Source organism: Chelonia mydas, chromosome 1 (genome assembly GCF_015237465.2).
Source record: "Chelonia mydas isolate rCheMyd1 chromosome 1, rCheMyd1.pri.v2, whole genome shotgun sequence".
Classification (NCBI taxonomy): Eukaryota; Metazoa; Chordata; order Testudines; family Cheloniidae; genus Chelonia; species Chelonia mydas.
The window spans coordinates 114,367,621-114,392,489 of record NC_057849.1 but is presented as its reverse complement, the minus strand read 5'-3'; the positions used below and the strand labels follow the sequence as shown (position 1 = coordinate 114,392,489).

At 41.2% G+C, this 24,869-nt stretch overlaps 1 long non-coding RNA gene across 1 annotated transcript in view; it reads right to left on the bottom strand.

The window, feature by feature from the left end:
• The window catches only part of LOC122462100, a 54,742-nt gene that overhangs the window by 5,679 nt on the left and 24,194 nt on the right, over nucleotides 1-24,869 (bottom strand). The window contains exon 2 of the long non-coding RNA XR_006284453.1: nucleotides 1,469-1,535. This is a non-coding gene — a long non-coding RNA (uncharacterized LOC122462100). The remainder of the gene's footprint in view (nucleotides 1-1,468; nucleotides 1,536-24,869) is intronic.

The following is a 24,869-nucleotide window of genomic DNA, read 5'->3' as shown; positions in this document are numbered from 1 at the left end:
AAGCCCTTCATGCTTTTTAAAATTTTATTTTTTAAATTTTCAGCCTGCACTTGAACCTCATGCTAATTCTCTGCAACATGGGCAGTAGCTTTTTTTTATTAGCTTGGTTGTGGGTAGGAGATCAGGGACCTCTTGAGATGACAGTCTGTCAGAATTTAAATCAAGGAGGATCTCTCTCTTAGCAGCCACAAAGATTAAACAGACTAATGAATCAATGTTTTAGACCATCCACTCCTGGGAGCTTTCATTTAGGTCACATCCCTATTGGTCAGGTCAGGAAATGTTCTTTTCTGTCAAGTGGTAAGTTTCCCTATGTGGTAGTGTGAGTTTTCTCCTTTGGGTGAGATCCAGAAACTTGACAGAGGCAGATGCCAATCCATATTATGTGACATTTCCTCATCTGACTCGCAAAGTTTGCAAGATCATTTCACCAGCCAGTAATTTGTGGGAGAGACTATGTTTGCTTGTTTAACAAAAGCAGTTCTAGGGTTTGTTTTTTCCTTCTTTCCTCTTAATGGAAGTTTTATTCCTCTCAGCAGTGTGCTGTTAACCCCCCTGCATGCATGGTGTTTTCTGTCTTTAAAGCATTCCTGCTGTATCTTTGATCTGTCCCTCACCATAGTACCATTCACTTGATGTTAACGTGTTCTTTTAAGAGTCTGTAACTTTACACACTTTAGGAAGGTTCTGGGTCCTACTTTGCATCACTTCTGTAATCCTTAATCATTCGTAATTTTCGTTATATTTCTTTTGAATGTGCAAATAGTATTTCTATTCTATTCAGGCTCATATATTCTACCCTTCATTGTGGTTATGTGAGAGATTGATATATCACACATACAGGATTTTCAGAATGTCAGAAATCAATTGTATGAGGAAAGTAGCTTCGATGGTATCCATGAGCTTGCATGGATTTAGTTTGATATTAAAGTGTATCATGATAAGGGTACATAGCTAAATAAATAAAACAAAAACAAACAAAAAATCATTATTTTAAGTAAACAAACTGCTGCTGATTTTTTGACAGGGAAATCATTTTCACCAGTATTTTTGAACTTCCTAGTTACTTGAGTGCTGACAGTTTGTCTGCAAATAGGACTGCAGACAGAAAACACACTTCATTTGGGTCTACGATAATGTTAGTTTCTGATGCTCTCATCATTGAATGATGAGCCTTGTCATCTTCGACTTGTTGCCATTTAACGGTGCAGATCTGTACCTAAGAGACCTAATGCGTATTAACTGATGAAACAGTTATGAGACATAGGTAGAAAAATAAATTATTCTATAAGACATACATACCGCTAATAAAGTGCCGATCTGAACACTCCCTTGCTATGGGAAAGGGGATTAGAATCTGAATTCAACTCTAAAACCTGGATCTGAACATGCCCAAATGTTGGACCTGATTAAGGAAAGCACTTAAGCATATTGTTAATTATAAACCAGTGTTTTTAGTCGCACTTACCTGAATTGAGATGCTTTACAGAATACAGAACAAAGAGGGGTTTGAAAGCCAGATCCAAATTTTGCACCTTAAATAAAAATGGATAAGATAAAATTAAACATTTTATAAGTTAACTTTTCTTCACACAATTATTTCATTATTTTTAAGATGAATGTAATGCTCATGAAAGCTGTTAAACTCTTCTCTTGAGATTGAAGTCCTTTAGTTAACAACATAAGCAGAACTTACTGGGTAATTTGCCTCACTATTGCACCTCCACCATGTTGCAGAGGAACTAGAGTTAGAGAAAAGTGAAGTATCCAAAAACCTTCCTTCCCTGATCCAACTGCGATGGTAGTTTTGCTATATGGACAGCTGAACTGGAATGAGAGCTCAACTCATTTCACATAGTAGCCAACTTCAAAGAAAGATACAATATTGCTGATCTGAGTTAGAAGAAGTAGAAGTAGAGTTGGTCAGAAAACAGATTTTTTCCGCATAAAATTCTGACTTGGTGGTGAAATATTTTGGATGAAAATTTTTCAATTTTCATCCAGAAACTGAAAAAAAAAAAAAATTGATTCAAACTGCCACCAGAGTGCTTCATGGAAGTTTCAGTTCAGATGCTTCATGCTCCCAATTCTCCTCTAACAGCAGGACTCTATGACCCGACTACAGCTCCCACTTTCTGCCCTCCTAGTGAGGGGAAAGGGTGCATCATGGGAGATTTAGTAAAATGTTCATGATATTTTAAAGCTATGCTAATTAACTGAAGTACACCTCAGAGAAAAGGTAATGTAAATGGAAGGAATATTTGAGAAGTAACAACACAAAAAGGAGGATGAGTTATTGGCAAAGAATGAGAAAGCAACAACTGAACATAAGAAATAGGAAAACTTAGATTAAACTTTTGGATATTGTTTGCTAACAGTGAGGTCAGTTAGATAATGAAATAATTTGCCAAGGCAGGTCAGAGAACTACCACCAATATAAGTGATCAAAAATTAATTTGAGGTGAAGGAGTGTACTACCCCTTGTAGAGTCAGCCTGATCTCACAAACTGTACTTCTTGGATGAAATTAAGAAGACTCCTTACTGTCCCTTAGTGACCTATTTAAACAGAAAGAGGAACCTGAACATGGGGAAGGAGACTAGAAGCAGAACAGCCTGCAAGGGATGGCGCTCTCTCTCTCTCTCCCCAGAAGGCTAGGCTGACCAGACACAGAGACTTTGTTTTAGACTTTTAGTTTGGGAGACTGAACTAGGGTCTTTTGATCTATTATTCCATGTGCTTCTTCTCTGTAGCTTCATTAAAGGAACTGTTCTTCTTTTGATTAGTTTGTTTGGCTTCTTATTGCCCTGATCTATGCAAGCAGATGGGTTAACACCCAGTTGGGGGAAGGGAAGATGGGGCTCACCTGCAATGCCACACCCAACCAAAAGGGGAAGCACAGGGCGTCTCACCCCTTTATATTAAATATGGACTAAATTCTGTCTTTTCTGACACAGCTTGACCAATCCCACTGGTTTTCCTTGGCATCGCCTAAGATGTAAGTGGTGAGTTTAGCATAGAAGACAATCCAATACCCATGTAAGAAGATGGAGTAGATGATGCAGCACATACTTTCTAATCAGATTCTTTATTATTCTGTACCACACATTGCAATCATTACTGTCTTGGTGTCAATATGAAATGGGTCAATGGGGCAATATTTTAAACTGGTCTGTGCATTACGTTTCATCTACCATGAAACCAAATGCAGACCCAAGTTCTGCATAGATTTACATGTCATCCAATCCGGTTGAAACACAGAATTCAGGGAGTGATGCATATGACTATTGCATCCATGCCCTTCACACAGATTCTCTGGACCACAGCTTCCATATAGCTAGTGTGGATGCTATTCCTGTCCATGAACACCAACAGTGGCTCCTACGTGGTTGTGCTGCTGATCTTTCCCTATTTCTAGTTTGGGGGGGTGGGGGGAGAGGGGAGAATCCTGTTGCCCTCTCTAACCTCCTCTATGAAGACTTTGCTTGAGGCAGGAAGATTTCATTCAGAATTACTGTATATAAAACTGCAAAGTATTCCAAAATGGTGACACATCACCACAGGGGAAAGTACTAGATTGCTTCAAAGCCTGCTGGTCATTGGATAATAATTACAGGGTGAGATCCTGGCCCTATGAAGTCAGTGGGAGTTTTACCATTGACTTCACTGTGGCCACGAGTCTACCCCCACATTCTAAACTGACAGTCCATACAAACTTAAACAGGAAAAATTAACTGGGGTTGTATCTTTCTCTTACTATTAATCTCCTTTTCATAAGATAAAAATAAAATAATTTCATATTGCACATTTGTTTTACAGAAAAATGCAAAAGGACTGGTAAGGCATGAAGTGAAAGGTAAAGAGTTTCAAGTCTGAATAGCCATGTGATCTGTATATCACTCGGTGAACAGAAGAGATAACAGAATGAATCAAAGATTTGTAATTGGACTAGGCAATGACATAATCATATGGCTCTCTATATTCCTTAGATTAAGACTTTGTTGGTCCACAAAGAAAGAAAGAAGTTGTCTTGTTTAAAAAAAATATCAAACAGGTCCAAGCAATTCTGCACCAATCAATCATTCAAACAGTTGCTGGTTAGGATCACCCTGATGTATGTGTACCCTACCTACTCACGCCAGTATCAAACCTGGTTTTTGTATGGCCTGTTTTCAATAGTTTAAACAAATAGTGATAAGTCCTGGCCTCCAGTGAGTCTAATTGCAAAACTCCAGCTGACTTCAATAAGACCACACCCCAAACCTGTATTATGGAAAGGTTTTTTTTTAAAGCAAATAATCATTGAACATTAAATAATAAACTAGAAAAATTGAACAAGGTAATATAATCATCCACACTCCAAAACTGAATGGTTGGTATGTACTATGTGTTTTAAAGCATGTAGCATGCTATGTAAATAATAGATATTAATACATTTAAACAGCACCATTGTTCCCAAAGCACCACTGTATATGCTATCTACAATATATCAGAATCATTCACTCCCACAGTGAAATACAGTCATTTCCGGAGAAGTATGGTATGTGGCAGACATTCTGAATTAACAAGACACCACAAGAGTTTATAAGAGGGAATGTGAAAAAGAACTCCTTCATCTGAAATGAAAGTGCATAAATAAGAATGTATACAGGCCAAGCCACTGATATGCAATGGAATGGGTTTATGAAGAAATCAGTTATGATGAAGAAGACATACAGAAAATTAATTATGAACTTACAATAAGATATACTGAAAACAACAAAAAGAAAACTTACCATAAGATATAATGAAAACGATGAAAATGCACATCGCTGTTTTGGAGAAATTACTATTTGTAGCCTGTTTATTTAGTGTATTAAGCTTGGTTTGCATGTTTTATTTGCTCAGTAATCTGCTTTTTTCTGTTTGCTATCCCTTATAATCACTTAACATTAAGTGATCCAGATCTCTTGGTATCAGTGACTCATCATTTACCACTCCCTTAATTTTTGTGTCATCTGCTAACTTTATCAGTAATGATGTTTTCTTTTAGGTCATTAATAAAAATGTTAAATAGCCGGGGACTAAGAACCAATCCCTGTGTGACCCCACTATAAACACAACCATTAGATGAGAGTTCCCCATTAACAATGTTAGCAGGGTCTGAAGGGGCTCTTCCCTGAAATCTAGTGATGAACTGGGGTAAAATACCTCAGGAGCAGCTTGTATTTGCATAGACACACCTACTCTGCCTAGGTGATCATCAAACATACTTGCTTTGCCAAAATGATCAATTTTGGTTGTTTTGGGTTAATATTCACTTAATGCAGAGTTAATGAAAATTTGTTGTCCCTGTTGCATGAGTAAAGGGCAGCAGAAATGTACTTAGCATGTCCTGATTCAGGAGGTCACCCTAACTTTAACCCTCCCCTCTCTAATGTTTAAACACAGAGCCGATTGGACTCCAGTGAGAGTCCTATTTTCTGTTTGGTGATTACTAGAGCTGAAATGACTGATGAGCAGTGTGGCCCGGGGAGTCTGGGGTAGCACTCACTAAAAATGCCAAGGTCAGGGCAGCCTGCAAATAGGACAGCAGATTCTCCCAAAGACTGGTAGTTAACACTGAAGTTAAACTCACCAACGAGTCACAGACTGTGCTCCTGATCCCTCACACTGGTTATCAAGAAGCAAACAAAGAAATGACACAGCCCCCTTTATTGCATTCCAATTCTCTGGCTCCAAGTCAGCACTTAGGTCCAGTACAGTGAGAAGTTATCTGAAAACTCTGACTATACAAAATCTTCTTCTGACCCCCAACGGTCAGCCATGTTAGCAGGCCAATATCAGTTTGGATCTTACCCAAAATACCACACTGCCAGCCAATCCTTTAGCACCTAAAACTAAAGGTTTATTATAAGGAAGAAAGAAAGAACAAGAAGAGAGTTGTTAAATGATAAAGCAATCAGATACATACAGAGTCCATATATCAGGTTTTTAGCAGTATTGGTAAGTTTGCTGGCTTGGATAGTCCCTCTGGAACACATCCACACGGGTAATTCAGTCCTGCGGAGCTTTGTTTGTAGAAAAGTTACTCCAGAGGTAAGAAGCCGGGTTGAAGATGAAATGGAGATGATGCAGCTGCCCTTTATATTGCTTTTACCATGTAGCTTGTACTTCCTGTGTCCCAAACACAAGCTTCACAGCACATGGCATGGAAAAGCCTTAGACGTCTGTCCATAGGCATGCCCCTACATGTCTTGCTTACTCATCAGGTGTATCCCCTAGTTCCTTTCCATGGGTTCAAGCGGCAAGCAGTAGCTGAGATAACAGCAGAAGCAGTGACAGTGGCAAAGGTGGTAGCATGCGGTGAGTGGCAGCAGAGACAATGGCAGAGATATTGCTTGACCTCCCTGCTCTTTTCAGGTGAACCCACATGAATGCATCCCTTAATTATGGGACTTTGCTGACTTCAGACAACCAACTGTGAGTAGGGTGCAGCAGAGGGAAAGGGAAGTGGTGTGTTAAAGGGACATTCATCCACTGGACTTTCCCACTGCAAGGTGGGAAACTGAGGCAAAGGATACTGCCCAATGTACTGTTTGGGTGTTTATTTATGGTTCACATGCTTTTGAATCACTCTTGTGGTGTTTTCTCAAATTAATGCTGAGTTCCCTTTCCCTTTTAATAAAAAAATGTTTTGTTATACACAGACTCAGTGCTTATGAATGGGAAACTATTCCATCTTAGAGGCACCCTGAAATGATGTTTAGTTTTCCCAGATTACTGGGTTGAGGCTTGAGCCAGTTCTGTTTTTCAATGTCAAGATGAAACCCTAGATACTGAACCTAGCCATTGTTGCTGTTGACCCCACCTGGCAGACAAGAAACCAAACCCAATAAATAAAATATAGTAAATACTTCAATCAAACCATCAGAATAGAAGGAAGTGGTACATAACATATCACTATCTTGTAGGTGTATCTTGTTTCCAAAAAGCAAACAAGCAAGCATGGAGGGGGGAAAAAAGAAAGGAGACATGCTGAGCATGTGTGATGATCACCATTTTGGCCAATATACGGGAGGCTGAACCAGAAACCTCCAGAATTAGAAGTATGAGCTACTATAGCTTGAACTGAAGAGCTAGACCAGGGGTCAGGAGCCTTCGGCATGTGGACCATCAGGGTAATCCGCTGGCGGGCCACAAGACATTGGTTTACGTTGACCGTCCGTAGCCATGGCTCTCCACAGCTCCCATTGGCCACGGTTCACCATTCCCTGCCAATGGGAACTGCAGGAAGCATGTATCAGTTCTGTATCTGAAGTTAGGAATATTGACTATGTAACAATTACAACTGTGTGTGTACTTGCGGAACGCTCACCAGAGATTGGTAATCAGCCTGAATGGGCCATTAGGAAAAACAATATAATGGGTTTTTGAAGATGCTGATCTCTCATCTTCCTGGAGTTCCTTCCTGTGGATGTTACAAATAAACCTTGTTTCATGGTGGCTTTAACACTGCAAGGTCATGTGATAATGTCACCCAGTATGGAATACCACCTTGGACACTGCTGGTATCTTTCCACTGCAAACAAAGGATTCCTGCCTTATGTAAATCCTATTTAAGGCTGGGAAGTGAGTCAGTCAGGGCTCTTCTCCATTGCCTCCCTGCCCAAGAAGGAAGACTGCTGAAAGCACCCAAAGAGACAAAGGAACTAAGCTGGGGAAAGGCAAGGGCTGAGTCTAGGCTGAGACAGGGGTCTAGCCTGTGAAGAGAAATAACTGGAACTCTACGCTTTAGAAACTCTGCAACCTGCTGAAAACAACATTGAGGGTGAGAAATTACTATTTGTAACCTGTTTATTTAGTGTATTAAGCTTGGTTTGCGTGTTTTGTTTGCTCAGTAATCTGCTTTTTTCTGTTTGCTATCCCTTATAATCACTTAACATTTACCTTTTTGTAGTTAATAAACTTATTTTTTGTTTATATCAAAACCCAGTTTGTGCAATTCAGATCTGGAAGGAGGGGCAAAAAGCTGTGCATATCTCCTTCCACATTGAGGGAGAGGGGGATTTTTATGAGCTTATACTGTACAGATCTCTCTATATAGCGCAAGACAATATTTTGGGTTTACACCCCAAACGATGGTGTGCATGTGAGTGCTGGGTAAATCCCCAAGCTGAATCCTCCCACACAGAGCTGATTTCAGTCTGTGTCTGCAGCAAGGTGTGGCCTTACCTCTATGGGTACCAGAGAAGGCTTGAAGGCTCAGGGACAGCACAGCCACAGCAAGGACAGGGTGAGGAAGCCCAGGCTGGTGGACTGGGCAGGCTCAGTGGGACCCCAGCACATCAAGTGGCACCCCAGATGGGGAGTCCAACCCATCACAGGCCTGCTAGAACCAGAACTTAATTTTTCCGTAGCCCTTTAGCTACGTTCCTCTTATTTGTTCTCCAAGTTGTATGGCGTTTGCCAACTATGAATTAGATTAGAAAGTTATCACCTTTACTGTTGCTTTTGATATGACCAATGAAATTGCCCAACAGGAGATCCCTTGTAGGATCACTCAGAAAGACATGGCTAACTCAGGCAGTGAAGCATCTCATTTTTCCTTAGTTGACAGGGGTGGAGACTCAGCATTAATGTAGAACAATAAGTGAAAGAAACATAATTGCACATAAAGACTGAAAACACATTAGTGCATTTCTGCCCTGTTATAACATCATAGCTATAATTCCCAGGACACTGTGACTTTAAATACCAAAGAGGTGAAAAAATTCTCTAAAAATACAGAGAGTCTGTCATGGAATATGTTCATTATGAGGCAAACAAGCCACCCTGTGCAATTACTATGCATTATAGACATGGGTATGACATCACTGAAAGCCAATTAGCAAGTTCCACTTGTGTCACTTCATAGTAAAGCAAAGACTATTCAGCACTCACTGCATCAAAGAATGCATGTCATAGAGATTTGCACAGAAATGGGTTGATTAATTTTTAATGAATTATGCCAGAAAAAGTTTCCCTGTAGAAATTACTATGAGAATATTGATGATAACCAAGATGTTTAAAAAGAGATTTCCAGAATTTGTATATGTGGGTCTTACAATGCACAGAAAACCTCAAAGTAAAAATCTAATCCAAAATGGCATTTCTATCTCTAATATATGCAGTTCAATAAAAAGCAATAAAAACAAGGTGTGGCATGAATTTTCACAGTTATGTAGGTTTTAAACTGCAGTTTATTGAGGGAAAAAGTGTATCCTTACCACGGCAATCCCTTCATCTTGATGCCTTCTGGTCCTGACTCGATGCCTTTCTGGAAAATAGGCTTTAGTCGAACAAGTTATTGTCTTCAGTGCAGGAGTAACTGCGTGAAAGCCTATAAACTGAGTTATACAGGAGGTCTGACTAAATGATATAGTAGGCTAGGGTGACCAGACAGCAAGTGCGAAAAATCGGGACGGGGATGGGGGGTTAATAGGTGCCTATATAAGACAAAGCCCCAAGTGTTGGGACTGTCCCTATAAAATCAAGACATCTGGTCACCCTACAGTAGGCCCTTCTGGCCTTAAAAATTAATGAACCTTTGAATCATCTCATGTGTGCATCATTGGTAAAATATGCAACGAACAAACAAAAAATTCTAAAAGTAAAAATAGACACTAATGAAATACAGTAATATTTACACTCCAAGGTATCATAGAGTTTAAGACAAGAAGGGACCATCTGATCATGTAGTCTGACCTCCTGTGTACCACAGGCCACCAACACCACTCAAAATGTGCTCACTAGCCCAACAACTGAAATTAGGTTAAAGTGTTATAGCCCTATATCTAAGGCTCCGTGTTTGTCATGGAGGTCATGGATTCCTGGGGGGAGGTGGGTTCCCCAGAACGGCAACAGGAACTCCCCTCCCTCAGCTTCTAGCTCCATGTGCTGTCTCTGCCTGCAGGCACCACTGTCCCAGCCAATGGGAGTGCAGAACCGGGGCTTGGGACGGAGCGGAGGCAGCATGTGGAGCTAGGAGCTGGAGGTCACCACTTCCCAGGAGCTGGGTAGGGAAGCTGCCCCAGCCCCACCAACCCTGCCCCCAGAACCCACTGCGCCCCCCCGGGCTGCACCTCCCCAGCCGCATCTCCCACAGCGCCCCCAGGGCTGCCCCCCCGAGTCCCGCCCCAAGTTTTAGTCAGGGGTATATAGTAAAAGTCATGGACAGGCCACAGGCCACGGAATTTTTTTTACTGCCTGTGACCTGTCTATGACTTTTATTAAAAATACTCATGACTAAAATGTAGCCTTACCTATAACTCCTATAGGAGTAAAGGAAACATGCACTGAATATTACTGAAATACCATGTAGAGGACATTGTTTTGGTTTTACATTACCCTGGGAAAAGTCAGCCACCTGTCCCTTTGTTGGGTGGGACATTGTGGAATGAGGCAGGCTGGGGTGGGGGAGGAGGTCAGGTGGCATGGTCTACATGTTTATGTGTGTACATCTCCTGAATCTGCAATATAGCCCCTCACATAAGTTACTCTTGCTCCTGGCAGGAGTAATCTTCACAGGCTGTGACAAAATAGGGCACAGGCACACCTTGGAAATACTTTCTCAAAATAAATACACCCCTGTTTGGAAAGCATTTTACACAGCTTGGCCCATATGCTTTATGTATACGCAAACACTTTGCAGTACTTGATAGCACCCAGATTTAAATATGGTATAAAGATTTTAGGATATTAAAAAAATTAATCACAGCGTTAGCTGAATTGTTGAGATAATTCATATCTATTATATTAATTTAAACTTTAATATAGGAAAGATGGACCCAAATCGGAACCTCGTACCTCTGAATTTTGGTACTTCAGATGAACACAGCCTCTTTGGCCCATCTCATATGCAGAGTGGAATCCCAAGAGAGGAACTCGCATGTTACATACACCTCTATTCATACTAAGCTAGAATAAGGGTCCCAGGATGTTTGAATGCCGGGAAAGTTGCGAACAACAATTCTGACAATAGCAAACCCCTTCTTCTAGTAAAATAGTCGGTGTAAAAACAGGGTCATCGTTCCATAGTATCCTATGCTAAAATTAAAATTCTTTGATACTCAAAATGAACTGACTTTAAAATAGTGTTGTGCTTTTAAATATGTATACCCAGTGCCTGAAACACATTTTCTCTTTTAGTTCCTTGTCATAGATGTTCAGGATTCATTATATTACTTGAAGACAGCTAGGTAAATTTTCTCAGAATGTTGTTTGGGATGATCAAGGAGTGCCAACGAGTGGAGCACTTTTATTTTAATTGATCTGACTGGGATGAATTTCAGCTCTTCTCTGCATATGAAAACATCTCTCTGACGATTTTTGCTAAATTTCGTAACACAGAATGATTTAGGATTAAAGGAGGAAGTATGGGCTCAAACACATGAAGAGGACTTTCAATATTAAATGTTATTTTTTTCATACTATCAAACATTGTCATAAAATAGAGAGGAGATGCGCCTAAGAATGGCATTTGTAGAGAAACTCTGAAGAAAAGAGTCACACTAAAATCAACACATAGAATGGTATTGAGTAAATTAAAAGCTAACAGGATCTGAAAGCACCACAATTATTAGTCCTGATTCAACAGTTTCTTCTGCCACCGGTAAAAACAAAACAATTCTGAAGTGAGAAATTTGCCTTTTTATTTTACTACTATTCTTCCTTTACAGTTTGCTGTAGTTCTAAAATAGACAGGCAAAGAAAGAAAGATTTATTTGACCTACCTGTATGCCTTGAAATATGTATTTAGCACAGCTGTTCTTTTGAGTTTAAACTCATCAAAAAAAAAAAAATGCAGCTTTAATGTAACCCACCATTGATCTGCAGTAAGTGGAAACAGAATCTCTCCTTAATTAGTATCATCCAATCACTTTTTTACATTTCTACAGAACACACACTGTGAACTGTTTAATGGACTATTATTTAGAAAAGTGGTGAAGAGCTTAAAAAAAGACACAGAGTGAAAATAAAAACTAGCGGTGTCAATGAAAAATGTGTTGCAAAATAATGGAAAAAAAGATGTTTCGTTAAGATGGGCTTCATTGGCATTTTACTGTATAGACGAACACTGCTCCAATTACTGCCAACAATGGGGAAAGAGATAGAGAGATATAGATTCATTACTTTCAACACCCTTAACTGTCTACCACGGAATTCGCTTATCTGCTCTTTTTTCTACAGGACCAGCTCTTAGGGGGAAGGAATAAACAAAGAACTGAGTGGAGTGAATGTGTCACAAATTACCACAAACACACTGTGACTCAATGCACTTTTCATTTCTCTCCTCATTAACTGTGTCTTGCTCAAAATGAGAGACTGGGTCTAAACATAATCAAGTCCCACAGATAACAATTGACTTGACTGCTGGGGCAGTCATCACCTTCTAGCTATGGGGAAATAAATTTAGAAATAAAATGAGTTAAAATAAAATTCACTCTGCTCTCTTTTCTGTGCTCAGATAATTTGAAGGCCATCAAGGCCTGCAGAAACAATCCATCTCTCTGTGAAAAGGAAAGCAGCCTGTGCCACTACCAATAAGGCATGTCTTTAGTGTTATCAAGAGTAAGTATAATTACACAGTGGAAAGGCCATCAAAGTGTCTTGGGCTCTGGTATTTTTTTCCTGAGGTCTTCATCAATAGTGCTGTCTGAATGGAAAGAATAAGTGGGGGGGAGGGGGGTGAAAAAAATAATATCCTCCAGATTGGTGTGACTGACCTGCAATCTAGTAAAGCACATTATAATTTGAGAGCAGTAGGAAGATTCAATAAAAAAATTGCTGTCTTCTACTTTAAATCAGGAAGGATTAATTTCAAGAATCTTTGTGTATGCTCTTGCGGTCCTGGTTTGTCAGAGCTGAAATTCTACACAAAGCGGCTAAAGTACTTCCTGTTGGAGAGTATTTACACAAGCTGAGGTACTTTCTCTAGACTTAAATAGCCACACATTTCTGCAAGGCAGATTTAAATTTCTATCTGCTGAAGGTATACAAGGCTACTTGTTCCTGTGAAACAGAGACCTTCTCCAGCACTTCTTATTTGGACAAATCTCCTCTTGAAGTTAATTGGTTAGTTAAAGGTCCTTAGAGAGGAGCACCAGAGCAGGCCCCTGATATGCATTTCTCAGTAGTTTTCTAGTGAATAAAAGAATCACACAGCATATCTGATATTATTTAGTAATACAAATCCATAGGTATGTGTAACATGTACGAGTTCAGTCCTGCAATGCCTTACTCAGATCTGTAAGCATTACTCAGGTGAGGTGTCCCATTGAAATCAGGTGAGAATTACTCATGTGGGTAAGCCTCAGGAGGATCAGACCAAATGTTTGGAGTTCTTGGAATTAACTTGCTCACTTGTTTATGTTCTTAGACTGTATATGTCATTAGAAACGAGGAATGCTCCCATAACTATGGGTGCCCAGAGCTATTAACTTGACACTCTGCAGTCTGTCTTAAATCAACTATAAGAACGACCATGGAATAAGGCTTGAGAATAATGTTCCAGTTTCATCCAACCATCATGACCCATCGTTGCCATGTTATTCCTGGAACTCTCCCTTTCCGTGGCTACTGGTGCTGGAAAAATTATGACATCCAAAATTGCAGTGCCTGAGTGCTCTGAGGTAGACTAGGAAGCTGGAAAGCCTTAACCTATCCACAAACAGCTGAGTCTGGCCTTGTTGGCTCATCTCTAATTTTCACAACACATACATTTTCCAAACATTTCTTTTAATAATGGAAAAAATATTACGAGAAACATGGCTGAGTTGTACTGCTTTGACAAATCTCTTGGTTCTTAAATAATTACTATAGATCTCCTGGAGTACAGAACAGCTGACGTACAGAAGACCGAGAGAAGTGGCCACACATAATAAAATGAGAGGGAGGAAGAAACATAACTGATAGAATGAAAATGTGAAATGCACTTGATATATTCCCTTGAAAATGAAAGGAGGGTTTTTTTGTTTTGTTTTGTTTTTTTTGGCTGACTGGTAAAATAACTCTCCATATTGGGCTTTGTTTGGACACAAATACTTTCTGGAAATAGTGGGTGAAATCCTGACTTGCCTTTCCCTAGCAGTGCTGAGAGCTGGCTTCTGGAACAAGCTCAACCAGAAATTCAGATCTTGGTGTACTCTTTGTGTGCAATACTGAAAAAAATTGAGTCTCTTCAGTGATGTTAGTTTTCTCACTCCATCTGGCAGTCAGAGGACATGCTGGCTGAAATGTAGTAGTATGAGTTCCAACCATATGCCCTCTAAGTGTTGTCTAATGTGTAATGGTTTGCAGAATGTATGTGAACAGGAGCTTTGGTGTAGACACTTTGAAAATTCACCTTGCAAACAGAACTATAGAAAAAAAAAAAAACCAAAAACTAGTTTTCAGTGCCCTCTCATGAAAAGTGAAACATTTTTGTTATCACAAAACATTTTAATCCATAAATTCTATCCCGAGTAGCTACTGATGCTGCCTCCAACCTCCATAACTGTTAAAGTTTACTGAAATTTTAGAAAGTGCGAATAGGTTAGGAGCTTCTCAGGATGATCATCAGTAAAAATCTCTTTCTTCTGGGCTGATGAATACAGGAAGGATGTTCACAAGATATACCACTCACCTACCAGGAAGTCAGAAATCTTCAAATATGCTCCAGAATAGAGCAAAGCTACAGAGGGAACACACATATTTCTTTAGGCGCAGGCTTTGTAAATGTAATGGTCCAAATCTTGTGTATTTTTTTTTCTATGGAAACATCATGGCTGCCCAATTTCACATTGTGCCAAATGTGTGGTTTCTTACATGTTTCAGAAAATCTGTTTCTGGCAAATACACAAAAATTGAAAAGGGGAATATCAATATTGTTAAGTCAAACTTGTCCACATCTTCAACCAACAGTTTGTTAAGGAAGACAGTGTGGCATGTCACAGAAAGGTGAAACATACTTAAATCAGTTGGGGATCAGTCCTGCTTTGAGCAGGGGGTTGCACTAGATGACCTCCTGAGCTCCCTTCCAACCCTGATATTCTATGATTCTGTCTTTAGCATTCCGTGTGAGACAGCCCCCACACTCATTTAAAACAAATGGTGCTATAAAGACTAAAGGAAAGAACAAGAATAAGAAATAAAGGTGTCCTTCAGTCATAAATTTCTACTCATCTCATTAAAATACCTCATACAATAGATCTTCCCTCTGAAAGACTAAAATTACCTGAGTAGGTCTCTACCAGGTCTCTGACAGACAATGGAAATTTGGGGTTTGTAGCCAGGGTGGCACCTGTGTCTGTGTTGGTACAAGGCATTTACTCTTTGGAATGTTTGTCCGTACTTTAGGTGGAGAGGATGAGGCTGCACCTTTCACTGTGGCATGTAGCTACATGTACCCTACATGCCTTCACCGCAAGAGTAGGCAAGCGTGGCATTGAAGCAGTCACTGCTCAAAGGTGAAAAAATTAATGAAGCGAAAACGCTGCTCTGACAGTAATTGGGAAAATTTTAAAAAAAAGTTAGAGGCATGGCAAGGAAGGCTGCTGAAAGCCTAAACAGGTTTGCAAAAGCTTGTTTGTCAGAAATCCTTTTCTCCTTCAGAATTATTATTATTTATTTGTATTATAGTAGCAACCCAAATCAAGGATCAGGGTTCTATTGTGGCAGGTGCGGTAACAAAGAGGACATTCCCTGCCCCAGACAGTTTGCAATCTTGGCGTCTGACAGGGTTTAACAGACAAATGACAACAGACAAATGTGGTGAGGGGCTGGAAGTAACAAAATAATGAACACAAAAGCAGAAGTCCCAGCTCTTCTCTTGTCTAATCAATGTTCATCGCTGTAAGATGAATGTATTGTGGCAAATTGCCAGCACTACTATGATGGGTCTTCTGCTTTCTCCTCTTGGGTGGGGGTTCAGGGCACCATTTTTTGCCTCTGAACTAGGGTATTAACTGCCCCACTAGTGCCCTAGAGGAGGAGAGTGGAGAGGGAGGGACCCAGGCCCACCGTCTACTCTGGGTCCCAGCCCAGGGGCCCTAGGGATAGCGGTAAACCACTAGAACTAGCAGTTCCTTCCCCTGGGCTACTTCCCTCTCCTGCCCTTCAGCTTCTGAGAGTTCCTGCCCTCCTTCTGCATAAACCAGGTTTCTCTTTACCTAGGGTCTTGGTCTTCTTAGCCCACCGCAGCACTTCTCCAAACTCTCCTCTGCTTCCCTCCAAACTGCTCTTTGCTCCAACACCAATCCACTTTGCTTCAACTCCTCCAAACTGCTCTCTGCTTCAACACCAACCCACTCTGCTTCAACTCCTTCTCTTGTCTGCCTGAAGCAGGGGGTTTTGATCATGTGACTGGCTTCAGGTGCTTTAATTAATTTATAGCAAACTTTCTTCCTTCTACAGGGAATAAGGCTCCCTTCTAACACTCTCCTGTTTAATCGGTGACACTGGGCGTGGCTCTAGGTAACTCGAGGGGGTGGAAGACCACGAGTGTCGAGGAAGCCCCCCCGCTCTAGGCCAGCAGGTAACTCAGAAGGGTGGAAGACCACGAGTGTCAAGGAAACCCCCCGGCTCTGGGCCCAGGCTAGCCTGAACACTTCTCCCTCCTGAAGGCTGCTGTGTTATACCTTCTGTTTGCTCTTGTTTTGTTGCATAGTTTTGCTTTATCCTCTTTGGTGATTCTTTGTAAGTGTTACATAAATAAAATTCTTTTCTGCTTCAAAAAAACAACACTCTCCTGTTTAATCGGTGACACTGGGTGTGGCTCTAGGTAACTCGAGGGGGTGGAAGACCACGAGTGTCGAGGAAGCCCCCCCGCTCTGGGCCCAAGCTAACCTGAACACTTCTCCCTCCTGAAGGCTGCTGTGTTATACCTTGTGTTTGCTTTTGTTTTGTTGCATAGTTTTGCTTTATCCTTTTTGGTGATTCTTTGTAAGTGTTACACAAATAAAATTCTTTTCTGCTTCAAAAAAAATCCAAAACCTCAAAAAACACTCTCCTGCTGCCCTCCTGCCATGCTGTATCACAGTACTTATAAGTAAAGGTTCACTAGCAGAAAGAATCAGAGGGCTAGCTGTGTTAGTCTGGATATGTAAAAGCGGCAAAGAGTCCTGTGGCACCTGATAGACTAACAGACGTATTGGAGCATGAGCTTTCATGGGTGAATATCCACTTCGTCGGATGCATGTAGTGGAAATTTCCATAGGCAGGTATAAATATGCAAGCAAGAATCAGGCTAAGGATAATGAGGTTAGTTCAATCAGGGAGGATGAGGCCCTCCTCTAGCAGTTGAGGTGTGAACACCAAGGGAGGAGAAACTGTTTTTGTAGCTGGCTAGCCATTCACAGTCTTTGTTTAATCCTGGCTGATGGTGTCAAATTTGCAAATGAATTGAAGTTCAGCAGGTTTCAGAGTAACAGCCGTGTTAGTCTGTATTCGTAAAAAGAAAAGGAGTACTTGTGGCACCTTAGAGACTAACCAGTTTATTTGAGCATGAGCTTTCGTGAGCTACAGCTCACTTCATCGGATGCATAGCATATCGTGGAAACTGCAGAAGACATTATATACACACAGAGACCATGAAACAAAACTTCCTCCCACCCCACTCTCCTGCTGGTAACAGCTTATCTAAAGTGATCATCAAGTAGGGCCATTTCCAGCATAAATCCAGGTTTTCTCACCCTTCCTCCCTCCCCTCCCCCCCCCCCCCACATACAAACTCACTCTCCTGCTGGTAATAGCCCATCCCTCTTTGAAACCTCTCTTTATAATGCGCATGATAATCAAGGTGGGTCATTTCCAGCACTAATCCAGGTTTAGCAGTTTCTCTTTGAAGTCTGGTCCTGAAGTTTTTTTGCTGCAGGATGGCTACCTTTAAATCTGCTATTGTGTGTCCAGTGAGGTTGAAGTGTTCTCCTACAGGTTTTTGTATATTGCCATTCCTAATATGTGATTTGTGTCCATTTATCCTTTTATGTAGGGGCTATCTAGTTTGGCCAATGTACATAGCAGAGGGGCATTGCTGGCACATGATGGCGTACATTACATTGGTGGACATGCAGGTGAATGAACTGGTGATGGTGTGGCAGATCTGGTTAGGTCCTGTGATGGTGTCGCTGGTGTAGATATGAGGGCAGAGTTGGCATCGAGGTTTGTTGCATGGATTGGTTCCTGAGATAGAGTTACTAAGGTGCGGTGTGTAGTTGCTGGTGAGAATATGCTTCAGGTTGGCAGGTTGTCTTTGGGCAAGGACTGGCCTGCCTCCCAAGGCCTGTGAAAGTGAGGGATTGTTGTCCAGGATGGGTTGTAGATCAGTGATGATGTGTTGGAGAGGTTTTAGCTGAGGACTGTATGTGATGCCAGTGGAGTTCTGTTGGTTTCTTTCTTGGGCTTGTCTTGCAGCAGGAGGCTTCTGGGTACACGTCTGGCTCTGTTATCTGTTTCCTTATTTCCTCATGTGGGTATCGTAGTTTTGAGAATGCTTGGTGAAGGTCTTGTAGGTGTTGGTCTCTGTCTGAGGGGTTGGAGCAAATGCGGTTTTACCTCAGCACTTGGCTGTAGACAATGGATCATGTGGTGTGTCTGGGGTGGAAGCTGGAGGCATGAAGGTAGGCATAGAGGTTGGTGGGTTTTCGGTATAGGGTGGTGTTAACGTGACCGTCACTTATTTGCACCCTGGTGTCTAGGAAGTGGACCTCCCATGTAGATTGGTCCAGGCTGAGGTTGATGGTGGGGTGGAAGCTGTTGAAATCATGGTGGAATTCTTCCAGGGTTTCCTTCTCATGGGTCCAGATGATGAAGATGTCATCAATGTAGCGTAGGTAGAGAAGGGATGTGAGTGGACGAGAGCTGAGGAAGCGTTGTTGCAGGTCAGCCATAAAAATGTTGGCGTATTGTGGGGCCATGCGGGTGCCCATAGCGGTGTCACTGGACTGGAGGTAAATATTGTCACCAAATTTGAAATAATTGTGCATGAGGATAAAGTCACAGAGCTCAGCAACCAGTTGTGCTGTGGCATCATCAGGGATACTGTTCCCGACAGCTTGTATTCCATCTGTGTGTGGGATGTTTGTGTAGAGAGCCTCTACATCCATGGTGGCTAGGATGGTGTTTTCTGGAAGATCACCAATGCATTGTAGTTTGCTCAGGAAATCAGTGGTGTCACGGAGATAGCTGGGAGTGCTAGTGGCATAGGGCCTAAGTAGAGAGTCCACATATCCAGACAGTCCTTCAGTGAGAGTGCCAATGCCAGAGATGATGGGGTGTCCAGGATTTCCGGGTTTGTGGATCTTGGGTAGTAGATAGAATAATCCTGGTCGGGGCTCTAAGGGTATGTTGATTTGTTCCTAGGTTAGTGTAGGGAGTGTCCTGAGTAGATGGTGCAGTTTCTTAGTGAATTCCTCAGTGGGATCTGAGGAAAGTGGCCTGTAGAATTTGGTATTGGAGAGTTGTCTGGCAGCCTCCTTTTGGTAGTCAGACCTGTTCATGATGACAAGAGCAACTCCTTTATCAGCCTCTTTGATTATAATGTCAGGGTTGTTTCTGAGGCTGTGGATGGCATTGTGTTCTGCACGACTTAGGTTATGAGGCAAGCAATGTTGTTTTTCCACAATTTCTGCCTGTGCACGTTGGCGGAAGCATTCTATGTATAAGTCCAGACTGTCCTTTCAACCCTCAGGAGGAGTTCATGTGGAGTTCTTCTTGTGCTGTTGGTGGGAGGGTATCTGTGTATCAGTGTGCTGTTCAGTGTTATCTTGAAAATATTCTTTGAGTTGGAGACGGAGAAAGTAGGCTTCCAGATCACCGCAGAACTGTGTCATGTTTGTGGGGGTGGCGGGGCAAAAAGAGAGTCCCTGAGAAGGACAGACTCTTCTGCTGGGCTGAGTGTGTAGCTGGATAGATTGACGATATTGCTGGGTGAGTTAGGGGTACCACTGTTGTGGCCCCATGTGGTAGGTAGGATTTTAGACAGCTTACAGTCCTTTTTCCTGTGTAGAGAGGTGAAGTGTGTAATGTAGATCTCCTGTCTTATTTTAGTAAAGTCCGTTTGTATGGAAGGTTGGTTATTTATGAGAGTCTCCAGGTTGGAGAGCTCCTTTTTGACAGCAGAAAGAAGACTATGCAGCACTGCAAACCAATGCACTGTATAAATGGTATCTTTCAGTGTAAATGTAGTCAGTTTCTTCATAAGTATTTCTTACACAAAGCTGCGTAAAGAGCTAGAGCTTTATATTTCCACTTCTCTGTGTCTTTAAATCTGGGACTGTACTCCAACACAAGAGTAGCTCTCAAGTGCTTTTGCTTCAGGATGCTCCCTGCAACACTTACATAGTAAGCTGATTTTTTCCTTTGAATTTGCAGACGCTGTAAGCTTTTTCAGTTAGAATTTCATTCTGATAATCAGCAAAGGCATTCTAAAGTTTCAACCGTCATCACATAGTCATAAACTGACATTATGAAACTTTGTTCATTAGTCTCAGCAGAAAGCCACAGCATACAGTTGCAAAGTGAGAAACAATCTGATTGAATTTAATAATACCCCAAAAGGTAGTCATCACATGAAGTAAATACGAAAGCTATGTAAAGAATTTTATTTTGTTTAGAATAGAATTTTGGCAGTAGTTTGAGACTAAATCTTAGGAAAGGGTATTGCAATCATTTAAAACAGTGTTCTAGTCACAGCTGCTGGTCTTGAAAGAAGCTATGGCTAATGATGTGAAACTTTATTTACCTTTATACATTTATTTTTGCTAACAGTTCAAGTAACTTGCAATTGTTTGTGTTTAAGCATACAAAAACATGCTTTGGTGCAGACACTTTACCTCCTTATAGAACCTTCTTCTAAGGCAATCTGTATTTTCTTTGATATTAGAGGATATATTAACACAATATTAAAGGCCCTAGACCGCACACTGGTTTGTGAGCCTAGCACAGAGTTAGTTCCTTTTTTGCATACGCTCAAAAAATAATGCAAAAAAACTTTCACAGCATACACCAGATTTGTGAAAGGTACAGCAGAAGTTGCTGGGGAGAAGGACAAAAATCAGAATCAGTGTAGGTCAAAGCTGGTTAGCCCTATGAGTAATTAAGGTGGCTCCATTGCTCTTTCCATATCTATTTGAAACAAAACAAGATCCCACCCTAATCTTGATAGAATATATGCACAAACTCAAAATCTAAACCTATCCCTTTCTGGTGTTTGGCTGGTAACTAAAATAGTAACAATACCACAAGCTTCAGCTAACACTCTTCCACAAAATTGATGATTCCTAAAGCTTCCCCTTCACAATTTCTACACTTCTTTTCCCACCCTGGGGCTCCACTCCTCTTATATCCTGGAGCTAACTGAATCCACCTGATAATACAACTCATCCGTAGTTAGACCATCCCTTAATTCAAGGTTTAAGCACCTGGTAAGAGGATAGTTCAGTCAATGAGGCTTGCAACCTTATGCCTCTAAATGCAACCCTGTTACACTACTCTCATGTTTTAAAATTCTATTCAAAGGCAACAGGACCTTCTCAGGATGAGGCCTTTAATGCAAACGTGGGGCTATAGTTGGTTGCTAGTTAGGCCAATTGCATATTAGATGGAGCAAATTATCACTGAAGAAATACTTGAAAAGCCAACAAAATATAGCAGAAGGCCTGTTTCAGAAAGCTAAATGCAAACTTGGCTAAAATGCCTGCAATGAATTTACAGCTATTTTATCAGTGAATGCAGAGGAATTTTGGTAAATCATTAATATAGCCATATTTTCAAAACAATCCAGCAACCATTTAGACACTTAGAGTGGCCAGATTTGCAAAAGAGCTCCGCACCTAGGAGCTCTCATTGCAAATAATGTGCAAAGACCTGCTTGCTGAAGCATTTTATAGTGCCAGTCCTATCCTCTTGAGATGCTAAAAAAGCAATAAGAAGTCAGTTCCACTGCTATATGCCTGCAATTACTTTAATAAAATGTTGGAGATGACTGGGGCCAATGAAGTTTGGACCCAACACAGTCTAGTGTAGTATAGTGTGCTTCTTTTGGATTGTACACCTGCAGTGCTGGCACTAAGCTCCCACACTGTGACAATCATAATATTATTTATTTTATTTAATTAAGGGGCTGTGGCTAGGACTGAATGTACATTTGTTGGTTTGGGACTGGCGGGTGTGTATCTTGAGATTATTGGTAGGTGGGTTTCATCTTTTGAGCTCCAGAGATGGTTAGTGTTCTGGTGTTCCAGCTTTCTCTGCCATCTTCACAAAACTAACAAATCTGTTTTGGAGTCTGGTAACTAAATATGGTGCATATATATATTCTTCTGTTTACCCAATGGTATTAGCTTAAATATAAAGGGGAATTTGAGAGGTATGTGCTTGCTTTTATCTTCATTTAATTGCCTGACTTGAAGATTGGTTTGATGTCTATCTATGGCCCGCATAGTATCTGAGTATCTCACAATCTTTATTTTTCCTCATTTAGCCTGAGGTTGGGGTAATTATCCCCATTCCACAGAAGGGAAACTGAGGCACAGAGTGACTAAGGCCTGAATGCACAAGAAGAGATAGGCATTGTAAAGCTAAGCATCACAACGCCTAGCTTTTAGGCGCCTATAAAACCCTTGTGAGTCACAAAGTCTGAGATAGGCACCTAAGCTCCTATAGAAAGAATGGGAAGAAATAGGCACCTTAGACTGCAATTCACAAAAGCCAGGATGCTAGGTGCAGAGCAACCTAAGCTAGCCAATAGGAAATATCAATGAGAGGGGTGAGTGCTAAGCCTCATCTATGTCTTGAGATAGTGCCTGGCTGAGACTGAGATTCTCAGCTGCAGACCCTCTCTTGGCATTAGGTGCTTACTATGCTGTTAGCAAGTTGCTGGGGGTGGAAAGGGAAGGGAAGTAAATCAAGAGGGGGAGGAAACCACTTCCCTAAGAAGTTTTAGCCCAGTGGTTAGGGTATGCAGCTAGGGTGTGGGAGACTCTCAGTTCAAGCCTTCCCTCTACCTGAAGAGAATAAGAGATTTGAAGAGTGCTTTGTTACTGCTCAGGTGAGTGACATCGCTGTAGGGCATTCTGACATGGGGTTCCCTCAGTCTCTTGTGTTAAAGCTTCTTTCAGTATTATTTTAATAAATAATTAAAGACCCATTGGCATGAGGGGATCCTGGATCTCCCATCTCCCAAGTAAATGCACTAACCACCAGGCTATAGAGTCATTCTCATGTGGCTTGTCTGTCACTATTTAAGATGTTGGGGCAGGGTGGAGGGCACCAGAGAGACAGAGAGAGTGAGATAGCATACAACTCCCATCAGAATACCCTGTAGTTTAGTGAACTCAGCTGAGACGTGACAGTTCCCTCTTCAAATCCCTTCTCCCACGCAGGTGGAGTGGGGACTGGAACGAGGGGAATCCCACACCTCAAGTGAGTTCCCCAACCACTGGGCTAAAAGTAATCAGGGTAATCTCCCCAGCAGTTTTGTGTGAACTTGTCTGCACAGGGCCTGATCCTGTAAGTGCTTCTGAGGCTCCCACACACCTTATGGGGAGGAATGCCTATCTTCCTTCAGTCTGGGGCTTAGGCAAGAGCCTGGACACCTAGAAGGAGGCAGCAGTACCCATGCTCAGAGGCAGAAACTTAGGAGCATTCAGGAACCTACAGGGGTGAGTGGGAGTTTGTGAATTGTAGTGAACCCTAAACCTAGTACTCAGGCACCTAACACCTTCTGTGAATTCAGGCCTCACTAATAAACCCACGGTCACAAAGGAAATCTGTGGCAGAACAGGGCATTGAACCCAGTTCTCTTGGGTCATAGGCTAGTATCTCAGCCACTGAGCAATGCTTCCTCTCTATTGAGGCTGACAGAGAAGAGTACAGGACCAACCCACCACCCCCAAACAACACATTCTTGCCATCACAAAAGATGGAGCCTGTCAGCAAATATAATGTTACTGCATATAAAAATGTGGTCCCTCTGTTCTACTGACAAAAGAATGTGCCAGGTACTGGTTCTATTGTTCAAAATTAGTTTTATTTCAATTTTATCCCTATTGTCACCCATAGCTTAGATGCATAAACTCATTCTGTGTGGTCTAAATATTTTCCATCCACTCATAAAACCACAAAACAGTAAGGTCTGTCTATGTGTTGCCAAAACCATCTTCAGGCTTTCATCCTCTATCTTTGTCCATCATATTCTGCCTTCACCCACCAAAAATGATCAACATAATGCTACGATTCCAATGTCTAGTGCTAAAAGTGATACCACCAATGAACCTCTGAACACTATAACACATCCAATTTTATATCCACATAATAAATTAATGAGTATATCTGTGGACCTCTTGGTAACTTTTCTTTTTAGTTACTGCATATGTCATTTTAATAATGTAATTCAGTAAAATAAAAACTCTGCTACATTTCCATAGAAAATGGGCATGTAATACACAATGATTAGCTACAAGGGTCTAATTAATTCAATATCTCTGGGGTATATAATAATATACAAGTCCTATGTATAAAATTATAGGGAATTAACTGAATTGTTAAAGTTCTTTTAACCTGACTACAGGTGTCCCACCAATAATCCTCTATGAGAGGTATTCAAATCCCATCCCCCTTTCTTGTGGGATTTCTATCAAGTGTGTGGCTATGTTTTGCCAACAAAAAATGAGAAAAGAGAAGACTCCATTCACATTCATCTGCGGGGATTCAGCAATTAAATCAATTTGATTAACCAAAGGCCCATTCTGCTGTGTATTTACATACTGTAATTACAAATTGGCAAATAGCGGGAAAAGTGGGAGCGTGGGATATCGTGTTTTTCAGACAGTTGTTCAAATGAAATACATTTAATACTTCTAAATAACCAGC